The following is a 19,745-nucleotide window of genomic DNA, read 5'->3' as shown; positions in this document are numbered from 1 at the left end:
TTCAACAGCTAGTTCTCCATTATTGTCAATTTACTGGACTTCTGAAGAAACCGATCGACATCGAAAATACAAACTGCACAGCTTAAGGCACATGAAGAGATCCGTGTGCTGATTGACTCAAAAATGTCCCTACAAATAATCCGCCGGGTTGATTTACTTGTCCGACCACCTCCCTCCGTCCCTCTTTGCTGTTAGCACAATTCTTTCAGTTTCTTTTCTTGTATTTTCCTTGCTATTTTACTGTTGCTTTTCCCCATGAGGAGATGGATCCACAACCGAAACCGTTTTCACCCTTTGTTTCTGCAGCGTCAGTCTGTATGAGGAGCACAACTTGCACAGCTCCAGTGGCGCAATCGGTCAGCGCGTGGTACTTATACAGCAGTGCACAGCGGAGTCATGTTGAGGTTGTGAGTTCAAGCCTCACCTGGCGCAGTATCTTCAGCTACTGAAAGCAACTGTCGAGTTTAGATACTCTTAGGTATTTGATGGAGATAAATTAACATCAAACGAACAAGTAAAGGTTTATTTCGAGTCACAATCAAAGAAGGCTCCACAGCTGAAACATTGTGTTTCCTTCTCTTTTCAGCATGGAATGTGTACCTCCAGTTGACCTGCACACAAATATATGAGAGAGGTCTACTGAGGTGAGTGGAGCACTGAAGACTTAATAAAGCTCTTGCATTAGATTCTGTTTTTGTTGTTCCCCAGATTTGTTTTTAAATGTTCTTTTTCTTTTGAAGTTGTTGCGTTTGGTTGTTTTTTTATAGTTGTTAGACAACTACAGGGATTTACCTAGGTTCCCGGAAGACTTCTCATTTTGTGTTTGTTGTGTTTTTGGGTTACAACTATTTTTTTTCTGTTAATAGGACCCCACGCATTACTCTGGGACTAGTTAACTTTAGTTCTTACATTGTACCTGAAATGACCTCAATAACTACTACTCTGTTTCCCTTTTTTTTAAAAAAAAGGCAAAACTGATGTTTGTTTCTCCTTGTTGCTGATTGGTAGCTACAACGGGTCAGTTGCAACAAACTTGGCCTCTGAAATTTGTCAGCAGCTCTGTACTGAACCTGTTCTCAATTGCAACAAACCTAAAATAACAGCAGCTGCCCATTAGATGTTACTGAAGTAGCAGACTAAGCGGAACAATAGATTACATTAGAACTGTCCTGAATGTAGTGGAAATAATATCGTCATTAAGTAATGAACTGATGCACCACTTGTTTGAAAATTATTTTTATATTTAACTAAAATTGCTTTCCAGACACTACAATTATTCACAAGGAATTTTATCAATACATATTTTATTAATAAAAGTGTGATATCTAAATAATAAAGTTTAATGTTATCTTTAACATTAGTACTTTAGTAGCTGTATTATGCTTTTGTGAATTTCCAGGTATCCCGGTGGAGAGAACTGAAATTAAGGAAATACATATTTAAAGGGGTGTAAGTCTTAAATTAGTTCTGTTACATCTGGGTGTTAATTGAATAGATTTGTTGTATTATGTAATTTGATTTGACTCTATACTTCTGTTTCTCATGAGATAATATTGGGGATTTGCAGATACAGATAATAAGTTGTACTATACAGGCAAATGTATGGTTACCTTAATGAAGAAACTGTTATCATTACCCTTTTCAACATTATTATTTAAGACAGTCTTTCAGAACAGTATTCTCGTATTAGTGGCTATAGTCTAATGATAACGGTGGTGAAACAGGCAAAATGTGTGGAAAGATTTGGAGATGGAACAGGAGACTCATACAGTCGATAGAAAGGTTGGGTAGGATTGCACACACCACCATGCCAGTGCTTAGTATAGTGGTTTAAAAACATAATAAGTGATTTAACAACATCAACTGCACTACTGAGAGCTCAGCTCCACTACTACTAATACATCGCCCCTTTTTGTCAATTAGATAGATGTGTTTTCTACATGTATTTAATTAGTGCTTCTTTCGTTTTAACTGATTTAAAATAGAATCTCTATAAAACAGATAAATGTGTATGTGTCGCGCTGAAATTCACACACGAGGGAAGCCACACGAGTAAGGAAAGATATCGCGTTTAGGAAGAAATCTAGGATGATGACCCCGCTGAATGGAAACAGCCTCATACATGAGTGGCATGTGCTCTACCACTGAACTGAACTCCCGACAACTACCTTTATCTGCAGCACTTTTAGGAAGAGTGAGGAGTCTACAAGCCCAGAAAACGTGAGGAGAATTCAGAACAGGAGGCTCTTCACCTTTCACTCAGCTTTCGTTGGACGTCTAAGTGAATGACAAATTTTCACTTTTTGATTAAAGAAAATAAAAAACACCTTTCTTCCAGCCAGATTCAAACCAGAGACCGAAGGATTCCTCACTGTTCCCACTATATTCCTCCGCTCTAACAACTGAGTTATCAAAAACACAGGAATCCCACCTTTTGTCATACAAAAAGCACAATGGAGTGCAGTGTTCCTATTTATTTAAATCCCAGTTCAAAATCAAATCTCATTCCCATAGTCCTGATTAGTTTAAATTTAAGCAATTAACCAGGCTTCTACTGTATAAACTTCTAGAGATATTACAAATTGTTTGAAGGGACATCATTTCAGATGGAAATTGACTTTTTTTCTAGTGGGATCACATTAAACCTTTCTTTTGGATGGAGAACAGGATCATTGTGAGATTCAAAACACATCTGTCTTTGCTTCTTTCAAGGATGAATGGATTATTGAGATGCAAACATTGGTTCAAATCAAAACAAAATTGTGCTAAATAGTACTTCTGTTTTTATTTTCAGCTACCAAAATTTAGCCTTAGTTGTAAAATTCCATATTAATATTCAATATTAAGTAGATTCAAACATGCACAGTAGAGAAACAGAATAAATGAAGTAAATGTTTCACTAACATTTAAGTGCAACCTATTGATCGTCTTTGGCCAGTGAATTGCATAAGGCACCGCACAACTTTTACTGGAAGAAATACTGTGTGTTCTGAGTGGCTGCATCTGTATATAATGTTATTCAGATAAGTTTAGGTGGAGGTCAAATTCTAACCTCGTACTTCTGCTTCCCTGCTAATAACAGCTCTCTGGCTACAGAGGGTGCTGGGCACCTCTTTTCTATCCCCTCCCTCCACTGCAACACCACTGCTGCAGGATTTTCTCCCTGGGGAGGGGATGTGAAGACACTGATCTCTTACCAGCACTATGCTTTCCTCAGCCAGGGAAGTTAAACCCGAAGCACTGTGTCACGATTATAGTCCCCCCTCCTTAAGGGTGCTCCAGCCCTTTCACTCAAGACTTTATTCTCTGCACCTGTTTCCCATTCCCAGCCCACCTTAAAAGCCAGGCGCTGACGCTCATCCGGGCTCTGCATCTGATTTCCATATCGTGCGAGTCCGGGACCTGGAAGCGCCTGGTCCCATTAAGGTTTTAACCTCTGTTCCCGTTCCTGTTCCCCGTCCGCCAGTTCTGACCCGGCCTTCGTGGTTTTTAATTCTTTGTTCTGATGGATCTCCTGGTTTTGGACTTACCCTTGTGTTTTGGATATTCCCTAAGGACTACTCTTTTGGATTGTTCGCCTCGGCCACACCTCCCCCGTGCACCAGCGCACCTTGGACACGCCCCCCTGTCTTCAGCCCCGTATTCCTGCATGACGTTTCCCTAGTGTTCCCCCACTTCTTCAGATTGTGTCGTCCGCATAGGGTCCGGAAAGAACTGTTCGTTACACACTGAGCACTCAATACCTTGATATTCATCATCTGGCTACAGTATTATTATACTTATTTACCAAGCTGCTGGATCTGTGAAGTTCTATCATCATGGAAACATTATTTGTATCAGGAAGTATGATGTGGAAACACAATGTACGTCCTTTCAAAAGCTCACAGCTGTACTACTCTAAAACATAATTCTAAATTGCTAGAGAGGAAAACAATCTTAGCTTGATACATTGTTGTGCAAGATTCTACTGTCATTTTCACTATTTTATTACTGACCAGGAAAATGACTTTTACCAGATCAATGAAAAGTAAAGCTTTATTTAAAAGGTTAATTCAAAGTGATACAGTACATTCAATGTGTAGTAAATAAATCAGATTAACAACATATTAAACATTTCCTCTGCAAATATAAAAAGTTAAATTAAACTAAAAGGAGAACCAGAAAAGCCACTGAGCAGGAATGAGACTTTCATTCTGTGTGTTCAGATGCCTGCTCAACAATCATCTTATCAACACTAGTCTTATTGTCTTATCCGAGTAATTAAGATTTAAAAAAAAAATCATTCAGCACAAAAAACAACAACATATACAGTAGGTTACATTCAGTCTTTGAAAAGCTCATTAGAAAGGAAGGGTCATCAGTTCAGATTGAAAAGTCTAAAATTTGAGCCTCGCTGCTGTGTCCTGGGTTGAATGGTGGTAAGAGTTATTTTCTTCATTGTTCTGTGTGTGAGATGCTTTTATGCATCTAAATATACAGATGCAATTATAATGTATGCAGATTATTTTCCATATGTAGCACTCTGTAAGTGGCAGTGACATGAAATCAGGCCAGATTAACTGATCATTAATTAATGTTGTATCTACTTGTTCTGATAATGACACACATCTGTAATCAGTAGACAAAGGGAAACAACAATCACAATTCAGTTCTTATCTCAGAATTGCAGGACATATAGACCTTCTGTTGTAGTGCAGTGTCTCTCAATGTAAAGGTATAAAAGTGCAGGTCAGTCTTACAGCCTGAGAGACACAGCAGGAGACACAGTAACAAGGTCTCACTAGGACAGTGACTGTGTGGGTACTGTACAGGTTTTCAGCTGTACAGTTACTGGATAATCTGAAATCAAACACCTCATAACCTACAGAACTACATACATTAAGGGAAATATAACAGTATTTTAACAGGGATGACTCAGAAACACAAGGCATATCATAATGGTATTGCTCAGTTAAAAACTCTAATCTGACTTCAGGACGAATCCTCTACAAAGCTGCACAGTGCTCTGACATAATCATACTAAGATCCTTTTTCAGAGGGTAGTGTGGTCAGGAGACTCCGACATCATCATAGTCACATCCATCTTCAATGGACTGTGTGGCCAGGAGACTCTGCACTTCAGGAGAAATGGCAGAGACACCTGCCAGAGACACACAGTCAGCAGAAGAGGTGAACAGGGTACAGAAAACAGAGTATTTCATACAGAAACAGACCCTCAAGATCTCATTACTCAAAGAAACAAGGTTGTGGAAAAGATATAAATTGTGTGAAGCATCTGTCAAGAGACAAAATACATGTGGCACAATCAACACTGAGAAACTTGCAATGGGCATTCTTGCCATTATGTGAAAATGTTAGTGAAAGAAGTCAATACTAGAATTTAATAATTATTAATTATTTACTGAAAGGATATATAGGAAATTATAGCTATGTTCGCCTTTTGTTTAGAGTGTACACATTTTGGAATACAAAAGTTTATTCCAAAAAATCACTAGTAACTAGCTTCTGATATCTGGGTACATTGCTTCAGACCTAGTAGCCCTTAATGTAAAAAGTCCCAGAAGTATGTCATGGCAAGAATAGAAAATTAAAAAATACAGAATATGTGCCCTCCAGATTTTTTCATATCCCCCATGAAACAGAAACAGAATCATCAAAAACAGATGTATGTCTTAGATCATGTGTCTCGCTTAAAAACATCTAAAAATGTTATATTGTAATTTCTATAGTACTGTACATAAAGTCCAGTAGAAATCATATTTATTTACATCCATGTAATATTTTGTAAATCCTCCCTTGTCAGGGATTACACTTACGGAACACCTCCTATAATAGACTGTTAGCATCTGGCACTTCTGAGGGGAGATTGGTGAATAACCTCATATGCACTCTTCAGAGAGCTCTCTGACTTTATCCATGATGACACATTTGTTGTGTTTAATCCCCTATTTCGGATGAGTATAAGTACTGTTACACATGCCTACCAGGGTTTTCAAATGCTCAGGTATTCCCTGCTGTATTTGTGTAATTGTTTAATTGTGAAAACATCCCAATAGGTACATTTAAATTTAGAAGAACAGCAAGTGAGATTAGGATAAAATCTTTCTTCCAAACTTCTGTTATAAACTCTATAGAAAACAGAATATATGAATAGGAAACACTAATAGAATAATAGATGTTTATTCAGAAATGTATTGTTTCTCAGCAGGGATTCCAGATGGGACTCCAGAGACTGAGTCAGACCCACTGTAAGAAACCCTCTTTCTCAATGTGCTGGGATTAAACCCTGAAGACCCCCTGCAGCTGAACCACAGTTAAGGTCTGGTCCTGGGTCTAGTTGACTTTGGAATGGTTCCCTGTGAACTATCTGAAGACCTGCTGAACCTCCCACGCCCACTGTGAGCTCCCCTGGCTTCCACAGCCCTCACCTGAGATGGGATCATTCTCATTGTTCTCCACATCATCATATTCAGACTGCAGCTCATCACAGAGGAGTTTTCCTGGGAACAAGAAAACAGTATTTTAGTAATTACTTACAGTATGTGTTTCACCTAGTAAATTAATTTCAACAAACTGCCATTTTCTTCTTCTACTTCTTACTTCTTGTGAATGTGGTTAGATTCTATATTTTAATTCCTTTAATTACTCCTAACTACGTCAAACTATTTCATCCTCTAAAATGAAAAGCTTACTCTTCCGTAGATACAGCTATCTGTCTCACACTATATCTCAATAGGTTGTAGGAAACCAAGAAAAAAAGGTTTGTAAATAAACTGTCCATTATTCAGACTAAAAATATTTTAATATCATTACTTATATGCAAAAAAGTGTAACACATTTAGTACAGTCTTGACACATATGAAGGCAAGTCGTCATCAATTGTATGTGTGGCTGTATAATTGTGTGTGTCTGGGGAATTGTGTCTAGGAAGATACAAATGAGGAGAATCTGGGGAAATATGTATCTTATGTTGACCACAGAGTGGCAACGTTTCAGTTTGATTTCATACAAATGAAAATATTTTAGACTATATTAAACACATATAAGATGGAATGGAATGAATTTGTTATTTTAGCTATAAAGAAATTGTTTGAAAGAATGCTAAAAAATTACATTGGTATTCTAAGAAAATAAATACTATGAATCTTTTCGCCATTAACAGTTTCACGGTGACTTTGCAGGTAACACGTCCATTTTGAAAATCATCTTTCGAACGTGATCAATATCTGAACCGGAAAAAAATAAAAAATGGCGAAAATCGAGAAAATCGGCTCTTTAGAAATTGGAAATATATTCGCGAGAGGAGTCCTTTTCTCAACGATTTACACTTTTTGCAGGAGTCACTTCTCCCAACGAACATCTGCAGGTTTCCGTAGTGTTCCTGCAAAGAGTGATCAATTTGAGACTGGCACATGTCCCGATTTAATTGAACAAAGCTAGATACGCATATTCTAATGCAGCCTTCATTACAAAACAGTTTATTTATCGAAAGCGTTTTATGTGAAAAAGAGTAAAACAAAAAAATATGGATGACAATCTTTTAAAGCTGAAGATTTTACTTATGAGAAATTGTCATCTTATGTAGATGCTTTTCAACCGATGCTTTTAGAACTTTGCTGTCCTTCCTGCATCATTTTCAGCGTTATAAACTGTGTGGAGGTAGCAATCACTTGCTATTTCTCAAATGCTTCCATCATTTTTCTTTCACGCTAGGACGCGAGTGTGTGCATGTGTTTGGTTTTCGTTTCACTGATTCTCATTGAAGATTTGGGAATTAACGACGAAAGAATCAGTAGCCTCGGAAAGCGGAAGCTTTGGTTCACAACGATCTTGAAGACACGCCCATGTAGAGCAGCGTGTGATGATTTGTACTACAAAAGACCAAGTGCTCAAAGTGACGTCCGCGTTTACCGTTGAGACATTTCATCTCGGGCGCACTTTTAGAAAGCAAAGAAAGAGCAGTCGTGTTGAATCAGCAGAGTGGCGCAGCGGAAGCATACTGAGTACATAACCCAGATTGTCAAGGATTGTCAAATTCTCCAACAAATCTGTGATCTAGTTTTAAAATATTTTTGCGTAGTATAAATTAATTCTCCCGACAGCCAGTTAAAGCTACAATTCCTCACGTGAAAATGGTTTTCTTGGACATTGACTTAGGTACTTAATTTTTTACTTGTAGTTCCACACGAGTAAAACACACACATTTCCTGCAAAGTTCAAGAGGGTTAACGTGTTGCGAAGAAATCCCATTAATTGTTAACGGAGATTATGTTTACATCAGAACAATCTGAAGCGCATCCCTGAGTGGGCTTGAATCGCCAGCTCTTTGTTTAACAGCTGCACAGAGAGACACCCCCGTTGCTTTTCACCATTCACGTTTGTAGTTAAAGGAAATAAAATACTGGCATTTTCCTGCCAGCCCGCAGTATTTCTTCTGCACTGACGAAGAATAACCAAGAACTGTATTTAATCTTTCGCAGGCTGTAATTTTCAGAAAAAAAGAAGTGAATACTTGTATTAAGCTAAATCAAGCCGACGGAGATGAACTGCTGTTGTTTTTCTCCACTTTTCTTTAAAAGGAGAAAAAATCACTGGCATTTGTTGTTTTTTTTTTGCAATATTTCTTCTGTCCGGATAAGCAAGATTTGTATTTTATCTTTCAGAAGTTGTATGACTTTCTTGAAATTCAGAAACAACTTGTTCCAGAAAAGAAATGAACACTTGCTTCAAAGTTAATGAAGAAGTATATCTCTCTCGCTGCGTGTGCTCGTATCTGTCCATCTCTCTCTGGCAGTCTGTGCAGAGTATCTGAAGGGGATGTAACACCACTTGGCAAAGAAGAAAAATCCTCAGAGGCAGAATAACAAATCATTATTCTCTTCTCAGTCAGATTCACAGCTCAGACTCACACTCAGACAGAAGCAAAATTTGATTACCAATTTTCTGGAGTGGTGTCATCTTAACCATCTCCAGCTTAACACCAGCAAGACCAAAGAAATGATCTTCAACTTTCAAAGGAATAAGTCTCCGCTGAACCCTGTTTCCATCCAAGGTGAGGACATAGAGGGCGTACATTCCTACAAGTAATTAGGGGTACACCTGGATGATAAGCTGGAGTGGTCTGGTAACACTGACGCCCTGTACAAGAAAGGTCAGAGCCAACTCTATTTTCTTAGGAGACTCAGGTCCTTTGGTGTGTGTGGAACACTGCTACACATTTTTTATGAATCAGTGGTGGCGGCGGCCATCTTCTACGCTGTTGTGTGCTGGGGCAGCAGCATCATGACAAAAGATGCAAATAGGCTCAATAAACTTATAAAGAAGGCTGGCACTGTGTTGGGAATGAGCCTTGACCCCCTGGAGGTGGTGGCTGAGAGGAGAATGCTGACCAAGCTCACAGCCATCATGAACAACACCTCTCATCCGCTTCATGGGACTGTTACTGGGCAGTGGAGCACTTTTAGCAACAGGCTGCTCCAGCTACGGTGTTCAAGGGAACGTTTCCGCAGGTCTTTCCTCCCGGCGGCGGTCAGGGTGTATAACGCTGCCCTAGGCTAGGACTGTTAGCCCTTCATTTGCTCCTCTATGGACAGCATGTTTACTCCATTGTACTTTTTGGACAATCAGTCTGTATAAACCTATGCACATTTTGCACATATTTTATTGTTTTTACAGTGACTATGATCAGCACATTTTGCACACACCTACTGTATGTACTTATTTATTTATTTTTATTTATTTTGTTGTCTTTTGTTTTATAACTATTCTGATGTCTGTTTTGCTTGTCTTGGGCTGGACTGCTGTAACACATCAATTTCCCTACGGGGTTTAATAAAGTATTATCTATCTATCTAAGCTCAACTCCATACTGTTCTTTGTCCTGACAGTCCAGATCCAGAAGACATTCAGACAATCAGTGCTGCTACATGAATAATATCAGACAGAACAGCCTGAACTCAGGTCACATCTCCCCCTTTTCTCCTTCCTCCCAGCCTCTCAGAAACACAGAAGAGCTCCCAATTCTCCACTCTGTGAACTGGGCTCAGGGGTCACTGATCTGGCAGCTGTTGGCTCTGTTCCAGGTCAGAAGCAAGAAGCTTCTATTAACCCTTTCCAGGACCTCCAGCCCTTCTGTATTACTTTCTTTACTGTATGTCAGCCCCCAAACATGTTTCTAAGTGTTTTATAATGCAAGTGAGTGTGGAATGATTTTAGTATTTATTTTATAAACACCAGTATTGACACTCTGATCATCATATTGATTATTAGTAGCTGATGGTCCGATGGTTGTGACTACTATAGTGACCAGTTGACCAGTCTGTAGCTCTGAGCAGTGGGACTCAGATCACACAGAAGACCTGTCTGTGTGTGATCCACACCAGCCCTGGGATTCAGCTGCTCTCACAAGTGTCTCACAGACAGTCTTATGAATTTACAATTAGATGAAGTCTTGTAACAGTTATACAGTTCATTTAAATCATCAGACTACCTATGGAACTGAGAACTGGGTGGAAATAAAACCAGGATACACATTTTATCCTCTAGGATCAGGAGTCTGATCCTCCTGGCTTCTATACTCTGAAGATTCGTGTAAAACTGTTAAAAGCTCTTATTTCAGGGACTCGTGCTCGTTCTCTACTGCTCCACACGGGTACGCTTTGTAACACATTAATCTGCGAAGTAAACAAATTTTTTTTCCCTGTTTAATTAATTGCATTTCTTGGTTTGCCGCTCTCCTTCTCCAACTGTTATGATTCGCTTCTCTTCACAGCCCAGTATGTATTTTTTTTTGGGAGATGTTTTATCTGTAAGAAAAGCCCCCCGGGCTCCGGACAGGAGTCTCCTCCCGCGGAGACGCGCTCTGCTCTGTTAGAAAGAGCGCTGTGATGTCACAGACACGCGCGCTGAGTGCACGGAGGAGAGTTATTGATCTCTGAAGAACCGTAGGATAAACGATTAACTTCACCGATTGGTGAGTACTGATTCATTTCCCATTCTTGACCCTGTTTTAAATATCTAGTAAACAGTCAATAAAGACTGTATCGATTAATTACCATACTGCGTTTAGTGTTAATAATGTTCAATCCAAAATTAAACAATGATTATTCATATTATTATTTAGGTAACTCTATCCTAGAGCTAGAAAATTATATTCCAAGTTGACACATGTATGTAAGTAACAGTTTAAATGCATTTTTTCCAGTGTTTATAAATCATAAGTATGGTAAACACGGCGACAGGCGTCACGTCACTGTGCGCGTCTAGGTGTCTCGCCTTCGTCACAAAGAGCGATGTGACGTCATGGGTAGCAACTAATACTAATACTAGTGTATTCATGTTAATATTAATGAGAGTACAACTGTTAGTTTTAATGCTAGTGTTCATGTGAGTATTAATGATGATAGCGCTACCGATAGTTTTAGTTTTAGTGTTCATATTCATGTTAATATTAATTATAATTATAGTGTTATAGTAGTAGTCGTGTTAGTTTTAATGATAGCATTAGTGTTATTATAAGTAGTTTGTGTCAGTGTTAGTAACAATGATAGAATAGTGTATGTTTTGGTGATAGTGTTACTGTTGCAATATTAGCAGTATCTGCACTAGTGTTAGTTATAGTGTATCTGTACCTAAGAGTGTATGCCGTGTCTATGTATGTATACGGTGTCTATGTGTGTGTCTGTGAATGTGTGTGAGTGTATATCTGTGAGTGCGTGAGTGTCTGATTGAATGTATAAATTTGTGTTGTGTCTGTGAGTGTGTGTAGTGTCTGTGAGAATACATGTGTGTGAGTGTGTGGGTGTATATCTGTCAGTGTGTGTGAATGTGTGTGTAGGTGGGCTTGGGCTCCACTGGTGTGTCTGACAAAAGTGGCCCATCAACAGGTGTTGAGGTCCAGAGCCACTTACAAATAGAAACACTTTCTAGAGTCCAGACCAACACCCAGAGAGCTGTGAGTCCTCTGTTTTTATCACTATTAGTAGTAATGACAGTAGTAATTCTAACACGAATAATTGTTAACCGAAACAGCCATCAGAAAATATCGCCTTTGCAATGATGTCACTCCTCTTCTTCATGAATTTACTTTAGTGACAGGAAAGTTTTTGTGTCTGAGTGCCTGCTGCGAATAGTGCAACAAGCAATTTCTCTTCAATATTTTCTGGTGTGGTTATTTTTATCACATACGAAACATTATTCTCCTTATTAATATTTTACCTGCAAAGTCACAGTGAAACTGCTAGGGCAAATGAACTTTTTATGGATGGAAAACATTCAAAAGGTTTAATGGCTCCAGAGAAGGCTTGAACTCACCACCTCACCATGACTCCACTGTGCACAGCTGTGCAAGTACCACACACTGACTGATTGCACCACTGGACTTCCCTAGAAAAGCTCCTACACAGATTGTAAAAGTGGCACAAACGCAGAGTGAAACTAGGTTTCGGATGTGAATCCATCTCCACATGGGGGAAAGGGACAGTAAAATAGCAAGGAAAATACAAGAGAAGAAACTGAAAGAATTGTGCTTACTGCAAAGTAGGAAGAGGAGGTTGGACAAGTAAAACAGCTTTGCGGATAATGTGAAGTGACATTTTTTGTGTCAATCAGCACACACATTTATCTTCATGTGTCTTAAGGTGTGCAATTTGTATGGTCGTTGAATGAGATTGGTTTCTTCACAAGCCCAGTCAATTGACAGTGGAACGCTACCCGACGCACGACTTCATGAAGACTCTCTGTAAGGCGATTACATCTTTCAGTTTCAAGTTGCCTCCTTTGCATACAATAGTAGCACTGACACTAAAAGAAAGGATGAGAAATGGCTTTTATCAAGCGATCATAGCATTTGTTTGCCTGAGGATCCTTGTGTGCTGAACTGGCCTCTGGAGAAGTGTAGTGCAGTAAAAGAGAAGGTTTGTGTCACTCAAGACTGTAACAGAACTCAACTTCTTTTATGAGAGTAAATATTTCTGTTGCATCACAGTTCTTAGAATGGTGAAAACAGGAGCACTTTCTCAACATTTTTGACTGAAGTATTTAAAAAGCAAGAAATACTATCACTATGCAATCTAATGCAATTGAGCTCCTACAAATGTAGCAGTCTGATGAAATGACATACAGAATTAGGTGACAATATCGGAAGATGAACACAGAATTGAAATGCACAAGATTCATTTTCAGCAGCAAAAATGCACTCGATTATATTTTACAAGAAAGAAACCTTACATTCACCCACTACATTAGGAGAGAACAGTAGGACAGATAGTTAGTGTCACTGGACACTCCATCACAGAGGCCGATCTCTTCTCCTTCATTATGCTTACTTACACACTCATGATGAACTGTCCTCCAGCGATAGTCAGCTGGCATCACTGTCTCAGACATGATGTTCATGTACATAATATACCTTAATTGTACCTGGCACTGCATTATAATAATTTGATCAAAACAACTGATGAACTAACAATAATCAAATTTTTCTTTCCTTCTTTTAGTGGAGAAAGACTTTGTCCAATAAAGATGCACCAGGCACGCGGACACAGAGAAATACATTGAAAAATCTTCAGTAACTGCAGGAGACACATGCCTGTATGTTTCAAACGTTACTGACAATTGTTCTGCTTTCAATAATCACCAAACCACAAACAAATATTATAATCAGTTACTGCAAGAGAGAACAAAATGATTATTTTAACAATTATTATTATAATTTTAACTTAAGAATACTTCCTGTCTATTTACAGTATATTTTACATTAGTGTTTCCTTCCTTGAAAAAACAAATCTTGCTGGTAAGAATGGTAAGAGCTTTGCTTTGAAGCTGCAACAACCTTGGTTTCAATCTGTGTTACTGTAGGACAGGAGTAGACTGAAGAGTCCCCTTGTGCTGTTTGCTTATATATTGGATTATATAAATGCAGAAATCGAAGCCTATCTAATTTTCCTTTCTGCTAAAGACATTTATGTGTTTGGGAAGCATTTTCCTGTCCTTTATGTTCTTGCTAAGCAGTTTCTACATTTTCCTCCTATTGTGATTGTCAGTGAGTACAAGTAGACTGGAACAGTGCAAGACAGGGAAAAAAACCCTAGCTATTGGGAGTGATATTTGAACCCCCACCTCCACTTAGAGACCAGGGCACATAAGCAACATGGAAAGACAAGACTCAGCCATCCTGATGAGTACTAGAAAGCACTGTGCTGAATGCACCCATTGTGTCCAATTTTCTGAAGCTTTAGGACAACTGACACCCGGATGAACACGTGGCGTTTAGCATGACAGTCTTGAAGGCAGGCAATGATTTGTTCCAATAAATATTTTATTGTGTACTTGTTCAAAAAACACAGTCTGTGCGTCCCTAAGTCAGTTTTTCAGGGCATCGAATGATACTTCTAACCTATACTAACAGCTCACCTGATCTGTTTGTGATCACACCATGGAGTGGGGGCTGTACCAAACACACGTTCCTTTTTACACTGAGACGATCATTTATAAATTGGGTGTGAAGAGAGACAAACATTGTCAATTCAAAAGCTGTGCAGATTATGGTAGGACAACAGAAGGATTATGAAGTTATTTTCTTCTTATTATAGAGATTCGTACAGTGCAAGACATTTAAAGACTTAGATAAAGGAACGTCATGATAAGTGAAACAAGCACGGACAGGGTTTGAAACTCCGACTTTCTGTTTACGAGACAAAAGCCTTAACATTTGGCTACCTTGCCTGCAATGCCACCTCCTTCCAATCAAGGCTAACACGTTTTTAAAATAAAATGAAATAAATATTTCGGTACAAATTGCAATGAGAAGAGGAACAGAACAAATATGATTATTACTTTTCAAATTAATTCTATTGAAACTGATTCAATTACATGGGGGCAACAACAACAAAACTGTGATTCTTAACAAGGAGATATTTGGCAGCAGTGGGATTCCAACTCATGCCCTCAAAGGGGCTGGAGCTTTCATCCAGCTCCTTAGACCACTTGGCAAATTACTCTGTACAGTGGCATTTGTAGTCTGACCTTATGGTGTTACAGTATGTAGAAGCAACCCCACCTCCTTTTTCTGAGATGCTTCCTCTTACTTGGTGAAATATTTTCTTCTTTGGTCCTTTGAAAATAGTTCCTTTGTGAAGCAGGCTTCAGACGGTGCTTATAGTGCCCTTGAAGTGATTTTATTTTTACAGGAAGACGCATTCCTAAATGTATCTCTCCTGTTTTAAAAAAGTTTTTTATACAACGCACGAATAGTATTCTACAACGGCGTATTTTATACAACGCACAAATAGTATTCTAATTGCAGACTGCAGATCTGTGCAGCAATCTTACTCGATTTGACTGTAATTCTGAAATACCTTAGCAAACATATTCAGGTTTCCTTGAACCTTTAATAAAAAAGCTACATCGTTTCCAATCTCTGATGTCACTGTAAACTCGGACGTGATACTCCGCAGATGTGCAGTGTGCCTTTCCTCTTGTTGCATTCAAGAGTACTCACTGCATGACCTCCTCACTGCGTGCCCTGTACTCTACAGTGATTTCATTTAGATCAGTGGTTCTCAAACTTTTTGGACCAAATACCACCCCTAATCCAACCAAAGCATCCAAGTACCACCTACAAGTCATCATCTCATAGGAACCCCAGAAATTCTCAATGACCAACATGAGCGTGTGTGTGCGCACACAATCACACACACACACATATAATAAATATTATAATAATAAACTTTATTTGATATAGCGCCTTTAAAGGTGGCTTCTCAAAGTGTTTTACAGGAAAAAAAAACATTAACAACAACTAATAAAAAAGCACCATTTCAGTGAGAGGGGTGAGCCTGTTTAGTTGAGCAAAGCAGAGGTGAATTAATTTTTCGAGCCTTGATACAATTTTTCGAGTCTAACAGATATTAAATCGTCAGGCATTTTCTTGACGGCAAAGGTCTCGCGGTGGATGTTGTAATGCGTACATTATTTTCTGGAGCAACCTCTCTAATTCGTGCAACTACACCGTTATGTCGGCTTGTCATTGCTCTAGCACCGTCTGTACAAACTCAGACGCATTTTATCCAGTCGAGGCCATTCTGTTCGATAAATTTATTCAGAAGCTGAAATATGTGCTCTCCTGTAGTTCCTGTTGGTAGCGGTTTACAGAACAGAAAGTCTTCATGGGACGTACCCTCAAACTCGTATCTAACGTAAACGAGCAAATTGACCAAATCGACTACAGACTCATCTAATTGCAGTGAAAAAAATCTGCTCATCTTAACGCGCTCTATCAGTGTACGTTTGATATAATCCTTCATTTCAATAATTCTATGAATGACTGTGTCTTTCACGGGGAGGGGGGCAGCAGGTCGAGCTGTTTAGCAGCTTTTTCTCCACACTTAATACGTGTCAGCTCTTTTGCCAACGGTAAATAAGGTTCTTCAAAATAGTGTAGCTTACCTGCTTTAGCAATCTGCAAGCTTGCATTTTTCCGCGTTTCCGTTTTTATTTCCGTATTTATTTAAAGTTTTTATTTCATGCGCATGGGAGCAAAACACAGAGACGCTCGGTGTATTTTTCTCAAATTAGAACAGTTATTAAATATTTTTCTGGTATCACGCTTTCGTGTGCTCACAAGATTACCTGCGTTCGTAGCACGTATTTCTATGCATTCCTGTGTTTACAACGTTGGCATTGTTCCAAAATCACACACATTCTCCTTTCTCCCTATTTGCTGGAGATACAGTAGCTTTTTTTAAATACAATTGGTCACTTGCATCCGTAGCACGCATTCCTATAGAGTGGTATAGAATTACAGAGTATCTCTTGTGTCCACTGAAGTATTAGCACGCAATGTATCGTAGTACATAGGCTGCGTATTCGACACGTATTAAAATACAAAATATGAAAACCCGTCCCGATTTTTCAGCGCACACAACACAGTTCCAGGGTCATTTGGCGTACCACCAGGCGGCACGCCACGTACCACTGCCGGTACGTGTACCACAGTTTGAGAACCACTGATTTAGATTATCTACTTGGAGTAGAGTGACAAGATCACCTTGAACAATTTCGGTTTGTGAAAGGAAACACTAGAGAAAATACAAGTGATGAACATTTAAAATAACCACAGTACAGCTAGAAAAGTGAAAGATAAAAGACGATTTATAATGACATTCACAATAGATTTAAGAAAAGCACGACTTGAATCCTGGACCCTCAGATTAAAAGTCTGATGCTCTACCGACTGAGCTATCCGAGCTCTAGAAGAAAAGACACTCTCAGGGTCCTCACAAGTCACATGTCTCTTCTTGTGCCAAAGTGCAGTCATACCTGACCCATCTGGAATGACCACTGACAGACTTTATCCAGAAGCGACAGCACCATCATTCCCAGTAGAATGAGAGAGAAATACAGCATGACATGGAGAGTCAAGGGTCTCCCACAATCCATCTTTCCTCACATGACTGATTTTTTCACTAACATTTTGACCTTTTCACAGTCCGATTTTTTCACATTTAATAAGATCTTTTAAACAACAACATTTAAGAAAAAAAAATGGAACATTTTTTTGAACAATAATTAAAAAAAAATCTTTCCATGCCTTGGTTGTATAAGTGTGCACACCCTTTATAAAGGAAGTTGTAACTATGCTGAAATTTAACCAGTCACATTCCAGATCATGTACAAAGGTTATTTGCCTTTGCCAGACATCAATTGTATTGATTCTGATTAGTCCTAATTTATATCAGCTGATCTCATATAACCAACTGATCTGGGAGAACAAACGTTCAAACTGCACGGCGGAACTTGAAGAGAAATCCATTCACCAAAGAATGTTGTTACAAATTATCCGCCGAGCTGTTTTATGTATCCAGCCACCTCTTTCCTTCCTAGTTTGCAGTGAGCACAATTCTTTCAGTTTCTTCTCTTGTATTTTCCTTGCTATTTTACTGTCCCTTTCCCCCAAGTGGAGATGGATCTGCAACCGAAACCCAGTTTTCGCCCTGTGTTTCTGCAGCTCAAGTCTGTATGAGGAGAAGGAGTTACACAGCTCCAGTTGTGCAATCGGTCAGCGTGCGGTACTTCTACAGCAGAGTCATGCCGAGGGTTTGAGTTCGAACCTCACCTGAAGCAGTGTAGCCTGTGTCTTAAGCTACCGAAAGCAACTGACGAGCTTAGGTGCTTTTAGGTATTTGCTGGAGATTTGGTCTAAATAAACAAGTAAAGGTTTATTCCAAAGAAGGCTCCACAGCCAAAACATTATGTTTTCTTCTCATTTCAGCATGGAATAAACCTTTCCTCATTCCTTTGCAGCCCATGCATGCTGACACAGCTACTTACTTAAGTTACCATCAGCTGTGGACCTCCAACTGACCTGAGTGATATCTACTTAGATGAGAGGAGCACGATGGAGTACCGAAAACTTGAAAAAGCTCTCGCAGTTAGATTCTGTGTTTTTGTTGTTTCCCAGATATGTTTTTAATGTTCTTTTTCTTTATTTTTTGAAGTTGTTTCATTTGTTTGTTTGTTTTTATAGTTGTTAGTCCTCTACAGGGATTTACCTAGGTTCCCTGAAGACTTCTCGTTTTGTGGTTGTTGTGTTTTCGTGTTACAATTTTTTTTTTCTATTGATAGGACCCCCCGCATTACTGTGGGACTAGTTAACTTTAGTTCTTACATTCTACCTGAAATTGCCTCAATAACTACAACTCTTTTTTCTATATTTAACTACAGTTGCTTTCCAGACACCGCAACTATTCACGATGAATCTTATGAATACGTCTTTATGAATAATAGTATTATTTATTAATAATTAACTTTAATGTATATTTTTATTAGTAGCTGTATTACAGGTAATGCATGTACAGCCTTTAATATGCGATAGTGAATTTGCAGGTATCTTGGGGAGGGAAGAGAACTGAAATTTAGGAAATACATATTTAAAGGGGGTGCAAGTCACCTCTGTCACATCTGGGTGTTAACTGAATAGATTTGTGGCATTATTTATTGTGTTTTAACTCTATACTTGTGTTTCTCAGGAGACGGCAGAAATATTGGGGATTTGTGGCTACAGAAAATAGTTTGAACTTTACAGGCAAATGTAAGGTTATGTTTAAGAAAAAAAAAACTTATTTTCAACTTTTTCAACGTGATTATTTAAGACAGTTGTTCGGAACAGTATGTCTTCTCATATCTGTGGCTGTGGTCCTACAATAACGGTGATGAAACAGACGTTATGTGCAGAAAGAACTGGAGATGGAACAGGAGACTCACCCAGTCTATAGTAAGGTTGTGTAGGACCGCACACACTAGGAAGAGTGTTGAGTAGCGGGTGTAAAACCTTCACGAGCCAGACAGGAATCAAACCTGCAATCTTCTGATCCGAAGTCAGACGCGTTATCCATTGCGCCACTGGCCCCACTATCATCTTACTCAACTGCACTACAGTGAGCTCAGAGCCGCTACTAGTAATACATTGTCCAGATCCGCATTTTCTCAATTAGATTCACGTGTTTTTTACGTGTGTCTAATTACTACGTCTTTCATTTTGTCTGGTTTTATAAAAATGTCTCTTGAAAACAGACAAAGGGTTTATGTGTCTCCCTGAAATTCACACACGAAGGAAGTCACACGAGGAAGGAAAGATATCGCGTTTAAAGAGAATCCAGAGTGGAGACGCCGGCGAATGAAAACGAAGCTTCATATAGTACGAGCGCACTACCACTGAACTAAACTCCTGATAGTGAACTTTTTCC

The 19,745-nt window shown here is 38.9% G+C and overlaps 1 non-coding gene across 1 annotated transcript; it reads right to left on the bottom strand.

Moving 5' to 3' along the window:
- Positions 1-19,335: 19,335 nt before the first annotated feature.
- Positions 19,336-19,408, bottom strand: trnar-ucg (transfer RNA arginine (anticodon UCG)). The gene has a single exon. It is a non-coding gene; the product is annotated as a tRNA-Arg (tRNA).
- Positions 19,409-19,745: the final 337 nt, after the last annotated feature.

Source organism: Atractosteus spatula, unplaced genomic scaffold (assembly GCF_055471065.1).
Source record: "Atractosteus spatula isolate fAtrSpa1 unplaced genomic scaffold, fAtrSpa1.hap1 Scaffold_108, whole genome shotgun sequence".
NCBI classification, from domain to species: Eukaryota; Metazoa; Chordata; class Actinopteri; order Semionotiformes; family Lepisosteidae; genus Atractosteus; species Atractosteus spatula.
Note: the sequence above shows the minus strand (reverse complement) of the source record. Positions and strands in the feature narration are given on the sequence as shown.